Below are 8,480 nucleotides of genomic sequence, written 5' to 3' on the forward strand. Positions count from 1 at the left end.
TATATATATTTATATTTATTTATTTTGTTGTTGTTGAGACTATTTATTTTGTTGTTGTTGAGACTATAGACTGCAAAACATAAACCATTTAAGCAATTTCTACATGTACAGTTCAGTGACATTGATTTCATTCTTTGAGTTGTGCAACAATTCTCAACCTCCTTTTCTGAGTTGTTCCTCCCCTATTAAAATAAACTTACTGCTCCCTAAGGTTCCTGTCTAATCTTTTATAATCTTATATAGTCAATTTGATTTCATATAGATAGTTCTCAAAAGAGCATAATGCTCAAGACAGATTTTTTTTACTAATTAAGCTAAAACTATTCTTTGGTTTTAAGAAAATTTTAGGGAGTAATTTTGCTTTAAGGTTTCAGTATTATCTCAGAGCAAGAGTTTCAGGAGTTCATCTATCTTCTGTGGCTCCAGAAAGTCTGGAGTCCATGAGAATTTGAAATTTTGTTCTGTAATTTTTCCCCCTTGGATCAGGATTCTCCTTTAGAATCTTTGATCAAAATTTTCAGTAATGATAGTGGACACCATCCAGTTCTGGTCTCATGGCAAAAGAGTCAGTTGTTCATGGAGGCAATTAGCCACACATTCAATATCCTCCTCCTATTCCTGACTCTCAATCTTCCTTTGTTACCTCAGGCAAATAAAGACCAATTTTTGTGTCTCTCATCGCCACTTGCAAGCTTTTAAGACCCCAAGCACTACCCATCAACCAGGAGGAAGAAAAGAGGCACTAAACATATTATTAGGCCAATTAACTGGGATATCTCCTGGGACCATGACCCTAAACCTCCAAACCAAGGAACCAAATCCCATGAGGTGTGAGATTGTACATAAGCAGCCTCAGAAACTACTTTTTTTGTTTTATTTTTGTCACGGTTGTAAATCTGTCTATCACACAACTTTTCCAATTCAACTAAAAGCTGAACAGGTGTACAGCTAATAGGCAGCACTTAAATAAAGGCATACTTCGAGGATATTGAAGGATCAGTTCCAGAGCACTGCAATAAAGTGAATATCACACTGAAAGAAGTAACACAAAATTTTTGGTTTCCTAGTGCATATAAAGTTATGTTTATACTATATGGTAGTCTATTAAGTGTGCAATAGCATTATGAAAAAGTTTGAAATATGGTAAGAGTTACCAAAATGTGAAAAAGACAAGAGAGCTCATGCTGTTGCAAAAATGGCATCAATAGACCTGCTCAACACAGGGTTGCCACAGATCTTCAATTTGTAAAAAAATGTAGTATCAACAAAATGCAATATCTGCAAAGCACAGTAAACAAAGGTATACCAGTACTCAACTGTGTAACCCAACTCTTAATTAGTACCATTTTTCCATCACTCTAAACAGAAAATCAATTCTACGTAAGAAATAACTCTCCTTTCCCTCCCTCCCCCACCCCTGTTGTTGTTGTTGTTATGTGCCTTCGAGTCGGCCCTGACTCATAGCGACCCCTCCTTGGGTTTCCGAGGCAGTATCACTACGGAAGTAGGATTGCCCAACCTTCCTTCCGAGGAGTGGTAACTGCTAATAAATTTTGATCTTTATACATTTGCCTTTTGTTTTTATTTAAGTGAGGCCATATAATATTTGTCCTTTTGTGATTGATTTACTTAACATAATGTCTTCAAGCTCCATCCATATTGTAGCATGTGTCAAGATTTCATTTTTCTTACTGGCTAAGTAGTATTCCATTGTATATACATACCACATTTAGTTTATCCCTTCATCTGTTGATAGACATTTAGGTTGTTTGTATCTTTTGCCTATTGTGAATAGTGCTGCAGTGAACATTGGTGTACAGGTCTATGTTTGAATCTCTACTTTCATGTCCTTTGGATAGGACCTAGTAGTGGGATTCCTGAGTCACACAGTAGTTCTATTTTTAGTTTTTTTGAGGACCCACCACACTTTTTTCCACAAAAGCTGTACCACTTTACATTCCCACCAGCAATGGATAAAGGTTCCAGTTTCTCCACATCCTTGCAAACATTTGTCATTTTCTGTTTTGTTTTGTTTTAACCTTAACCACCATAGTGAGTGTGAAATGGTATTTCATTGTGGTTTTGATTTGCCCCTCTCTGGTAGTTAATGATATTGAGCATCTTTCCATGTATTTGGTGGCTATTTAATGTCCTCTCTGGTGAAATATTTATTGGGTTATTTGTCTTTTTTTCATTAAGTTGTTAAAGTTATATACATATCCATAAGTGTGTACACACATGTACATACACACACACACACACACACATATATATGTATATGCACATGTATATATGTATATATATGTGTATGTAAAGGAGCTCTCGTGATATAGCGCCTAAGGTATTTGACTGCTAACCAGAAGGCTGGTGGTTCAAACCCACCAGCCATTCCTCCGAAGGAAGACTGGGTAATCTACTTCCGTAAAGATATAGCCTTGGTAAGCCAAGGAGGGGTCACTGTGAGTTGGAATCAACTCAACGGCAGTGAGTTTGTTTCTTTTTTGGTACGTATGTATATGTGTACATATGTATGTATTTATGTGTGTGTTAGTTCTTAGATTCCTATCAGATATATGATTCCCGAAGATATTTTTCCAGTTAGTAGCTTGTCCTTTCCTTTCACTTTCTTGGTTAAGTCTTTTGATGATTAAAAGTTTTTAATATTTAGGAGATCTCATTTATTTATTTTGTCTTTTACTGTTTGTTCTTTTATTGTTATATTAGATAATCCATTGTTAAAAGTAGGCCTGAAAGCGTTGTCCCTGCATTTTCTTCCAAGAATTGTATGGTTTTAATATGCACATTTAGATCCTTAATCCATTTTGTATTTGTTTTTGCACTTGTTTGTATTTGTTTTTGTGTATGATGTGAGGCACAGATCCTGTTTTTCTGCATGTGGAAATCCAGTTTTTCCATCACCATTTATTGAAGAGACTCGTCTTTCCCCATCAAATGGACTTTGCACCCTAATCAGAAATCAGTTGACCATAGATGTATAGTTTTATTTCTGGTCTCTCAATTCTACTCCACTGGCCTGTGTATCTGTTGTTACACCAGTACCAGGCTATTTTGATTACTGTAGCTATATAGTATGTTGTAAAATCAGGCAGTGTGAGCTCCCCTACTTTGTTACTCTCTTTCAACATAGTGTTGACTATTCCAGGCCAGTTGCCATTTTCATATAAAATTGAGGTTGGATTTCCACTTCTGTGAAGAAGGCTGTTGGAATTTATATTGAGATTGCATTTAATCTATAGACCAGTTTGAGTACTTTTGATACCTTAACAATATTAAGTCTTCTAATTCATGAACATGGAACATTTTCACATTATTTCTTTTTAATCACTTGTAGCAGTGTTTTGTTTGTTTTTTTTTTTTCTTTTATAAGTCCTTCATATCTGTTTTAGTTATCTAGTGCTGCTGAAATAGATACCAAAGTGAATGGCTTTAACAAACAGAAATAGATTTTCTCAAAGTTTAGTAGGGTGGAAGTGTGAATTCAGGGCACTGGCTGTAGGGGAAGCCTTTCTCTCTCTGTTGGCTCTAGAGGAAAAGTCCTTGTCCCTGCAGCTTCTACTCTTTGCTCCATAGTGATTTTCCTGTGCCATGATGTCTCTCTCCCCTCATCTCTGCTTCCTCATTAGCTTATATAATCTCTTTTATATCTCAGAAGAGACTGATTCAAGAAGCTCCCTACACTGATCTTGCCTTTTTAACATAACAAAGACATAGGCTCCTACCAGAGGCATGTTGTTGTTGTTAGGCACTGTTGGGTTGGTTTTGACTCATAACAACCCTGTGTACAACAGAACGAAACAACTGCTCATTCCCATGCCATCCTCACAGTCATTGCCATGCTTGAGTTCATCGTTGCATCCACTGTGTCATTCCATCTTGTTAAGGATCTTCCCCTTTTTCATTGACGTTCTACTTTACCAAGCATCCTGTCCTTCTCCAGGGACTGATCCCTTCTGACAGCATGACCAAAGTAGGAGAGATGAAATCTGGCCATTTTTGCTTCTGAGGAGATTCTAGCTGTGTGTCCTCCAAGGCAAATTTGTTCGTTCTTCTGGCAGTCTGTGGCACATTCAATATTCTTTGCCAACACCACAATTCAAAAGCATTGGTTCTTCTGTGGTCTTCTTTATTCATTGCCCAGCTCTCATATGCATAGGAGGCTTTTGAAAATACTGTGGCTTGAGTCAGTGACACCTTAGTCTTCAAAGTGACATCTTTGCTCTTAACCATTTTAAAGATGTCTTTCATAGAAGATTTGTCCAATGCCATATGTCATTTGATTTCTTGACTACTGCTTCCACGGGGGTTGATTGTGGATCCAAGTAAGGTGAAATCTTTGATAACTTCAGTCTTTTCCCCATTTATCATGATGTTGCTTGTTGGTCCAGTTGTATTTTTTGTTTTCTATATGTTGAGATGTAATCCATAGTGAATACTATAGTTGTTGATCTTCATGAGTAAGTACTTCAGATCTTCTTCATTTTCAGCAAGTAAGCTTGTGTCTTCTGTATATTGAGGGTGGTTAATGAGTCTTCCTCCAATCCTGATACCATGTTCTTCTTATAGCCCAGCTTCTCAGATTATTTGCTCAGCATACAGATTGAATAAGTATGTGAAAGGATACAACCCCAGGACACACTATTCCTGATTTTCAACTATGCAGTATGTTCTGGGTTCTATTTGAATGACTGCCTCTTGGTCTATGTACTGATTCCTCATGAGAACAATTAAGTGTTCTGGAATTCCCATTCTGCTCAATGTTATTCATAATTTGTTATGATCCACATAGTCAAATGCCTTTGCATAGTCAACAAAACACACATAGACATATTTCTCATATTCTTTGCTGCCAGGCAAGATCCATGTGACATCAGCAATGATAACCCTCATTCCATGTTCTCTTCTGAAGCCAGCTTGAATTTCTGATAATCATCTGTCAGTATATTGCTGCAATCATTTTTGAATTATCTTTAGCAAAATTTTACTTGCATGTGAAGTTAATAATATTGTTCAGTAATTTATTTCCACATTCTTTTGGATCACCTTTCCTTGAGATGGGCAGAAATAAGGATTACTTCCGGTCGGTTGGCCAGGTAGCTGTCTTCCGAATTTCTTAGCATAAATGACTGAGTGTCTGCAGCACTACATCTGTTTGTTGAAACATCATAATGGCTATTCTGTCAATTCCTGGAGCCTCATTTTCACACAGTTCCTTCAGTGCAGCCTGGAATTCTTCCTTCAGTACCATCAGTTCTTGATAACATGCTACCTCCTGAAATGGTTGAATGTCAACCAATTCTTTTTGGTACAGTTATTCTGTGTATTCCTTCTATCTTCTTTTGATGCTTCCTGCATCATTCAACATCTTGCCCATAGAATCTTTTAACATTACATCTCAAGGCATGAATTTTTTTTTCAGTGCTTTCAGCTTGAGAAATGCCAAGCATGTTCTTCCCCTTTTGATTTTCAAACTACAGGTCTGTGTAATTTCGTTATGATACTTTACTTTGTCTTCTTGAGCTGTCTTCTGTTCAGCTCTTTTACTTCATCATTTCTTCCATTCACTTTAGCTGTTCTCCATTCAAGAGCAAGTTTAAAGAAGGGTACAGAGAGGGGGTGGTCACAGGGAGGGGAGAAGAGGAGGAAAGTTTTTTATGGTTGGGCATGGTAATTGGGGTGTGATCAAATGTGCATGAACTGTTGAATGTAAAATAAATTTGCTTCGTAAATTTGCACCCAAAGCACAATATTTTTTTTTTAAAGCAAGTTTGAGTCTCTCTGACATCCATTTTGATCTTTTCTTCCTTTCCTGTCTTTTTAATGACTTTTGCTTTCTTCATGTATAATGTCCTTGATGTCATCCTACAACTTGTCTGGTCTTCTGTCATTCATGTTCAATGCATTAATCTGTTCTTTAAATGGTCTCCAAATTCAGACGGGCTGTATTCAAGGCTGTGTTTTGGCTTTCATGGTCTTGTTTTAATTTTCTTTGGCTTCAACTTAAACTTGCATATGAGCAATTGACAGTCTGTTTCACAGTTGATCCCTGGCCTGTTCTGGGTTATGATATTGAGTTTCTCCATTATCTTTTTCTACAGATACAGTTAATTTGATTCCTGTGCATTCCATCTGGTGAGGTCCATGTGTATAGTCTATGTTTATGTAGTTTAAAAAAAGAAGGTATTTGCAATGAATAAGTCATTAGTCATGCAGAATTCTATCATGCAAATCTCCAGTGTCATTTATATCACCAAGGCTATATTTTCCAACTATGGATCCTTATTTCTTGTTACTTTCACATTCCAATCACCAGAATTATCAATGCATCTTGATTACTGCAGACTTCAGAAGTTGCTAAAAATCTTCAATTTCTTCATCTTTCGTTTTCATAGTTGATATGTAAATTTGAATAATTGTAGTAGTAACTGGTGTTCCTTGTAGGCATATGGATATTTTCCTATCACTGACAGCATTGCACTTCAGGTTAGAACTTGAAATGTTCTTTTTAAGGATGAATGTGATGCCATTCCTCTTCAATTTGTCATTTCTGGTGTAGTAAGCTATATAATTGTCTGACTCAAAATGGCCAGTACCAGTCCATTTCAGCTGACAAATGCCTAAGATAATGATCTTTATACATTCAATTTCATGTCTTAGAACTTCCAGTCTTCCTAGATTCATACTGTGTATATTCCATGTTCCGAGTACTAATAGGTGTTTCCAGCTCACTCTTCTCACTTTGAGTAGTGCTGGAAAATGAGCCCCTCAAGTCAGAAGGCACTCAAAATATGGCTGATGAAGAGCTGCTTCTTTAAAGTAGAGTCAACCTTCATGACAGGGATGGTGTAAAGATTTTGGGACATTCATTGCTGATCTGGCACCACTCAAAATATTTTCGCTTAGGTCTTTAATTATGATTAATGCTGTTGTATTTTATTCTCCATTCTTTTCGATTTAGTCTTTCACAGATGTATAGAGACCAAAGATTCATAGCAGTCTGGCTAAGTTTCTGGGTCGGGTAGGTGCCGACATTGCTGTGAGCAGACCCCAGAAGAAGTCTGCCTTGTTGATTTTAGAGCAGAAGCTTGGGGTCCTGTCTCTTTGTACAGTCAAAAGGTGTGGTGGTTAGAGAAGCAGGCTTTTTGCTGAGGTTGCTTCCCCAATATACAGTATCTGGCAGACCTGCACAGCTAGGGGAAGGGGAAGGATGGTAGGAAAAGCTGTTTTCCTGGTACAGGTGATTAGTTGTTGATTCTTTGATTCTTGCCTATCTGCAGTTCTCCACTTCTGTCCTTTGCTCCTTGATTCAGAGTCCCTTATGGCCAAGCACTGTTTCCTTGTATTTCTTGATGTATTTGTGGCAGAAGTTTAGAATGATGGGTTGTTTATGCCATATCTTCCCAGCAACTCCAGTGTGTAGTGGTTTTAATTTACATTTCTTTATGAAAAATGATGTTGAGATTGTCATATGCTTATTTGTATATTAGGCTATCATCTCTTTTGAAGTTCTTGTTCAAGTCTTTTGCTGAATTTTCTGTTGGGTTGCTTGCCTTTTGGTTATTGATTTGTAGACATTTTTATATATAATAAGTACAAGTTCTTTGTCAGGTCCATGACTTGCAGATGTCTTCTACCATTCTGTAGCTTGCTCTTACTCTCTTAATGGTACCCTTTAATGAATAAATTATTTCAATTTTAATGTATTCCAAATCATCCTATTTTCCTTAAGATTAGTGCTTTTTTAAAATAATCATTTAATGAAATCTTGTCCTACTACAATGTATTAAAGGCATTCTCCTTTTTTTTCTTTCAAAAGATTTATTATTATACTTTTCTCATTTAGATTTATACTCCATTGTTTTTTGGTTTGAGTTTCTTTTTGGTATACTGTGAAGTAGGGTCAGAATTTTTTTCCTCCCATATAGAGAGTAGTTGATCCAGCAGTATTTAGAATACATATCTTGTTCTCACAATCCTAAATATTCAGGCATAAAGAACAAAAATTGAAAATAATGTGAAGCAAAAACTGCAAAAAGAAACAAATTCATACTTACATTAAAGATTTCAGTACTTCCATGCTTTTGATACAGCAAACACACAGAAAGTCAGAAAGTATATAAGGACTTTAACAACATTATCAACATACTTGACTGCATTGACATTTATAGAAGTGAGAGAGAGAGCAGGTTACACATTATTTCAGGTATACTGGGAACATTTACCAAGATAGACTATATTGTGGGTCATAAAACAATTCCCAATAAATTTTTAAAATTTCAAGTTATGCAAAATATGCTATCTGTTGCCAGTGGAATAAAATTAGATGTTGTGACAGAAAGATATTTGGAAAATCTAATGTTTGGAAATAACATGCTTTTAAGTAGCCCATGGGTCAAAGAAGAAATCCAAAGGGAATTTAAAATGTATTTTATACTGAAGGAAAATATTCTGACAATGTGGTG

At 36.3% G+C, this 8,480-nt stretch overlaps 1 protein-coding gene across 1 annotated transcript in view; it reads left to right on the top strand.

Moving 5' to 3' along the window:
- ZFAND4 (zinc finger AN1-type containing 4) overlaps window positions 1-8,480 on the top strand; it is a 140,113-nt gene that overhangs the window by 79,559 nt on the left and 52,074 nt on the right. The window lies entirely within an intron of this gene.

Source organism: Orycteropus afer, unplaced genomic scaffold (assembly GCF_000298275.1).
Source record: "Orycteropus afer afer isolate SDZICR_OR568_19922 unplaced genomic scaffold, OryAfe1.0 scaffold00052, whole genome shotgun sequence".
NCBI lineage: Eukaryota > Metazoa > Chordata > Mammalia > Tubulidentata > Orycteropodidae > Orycteropus > Orycteropus afer.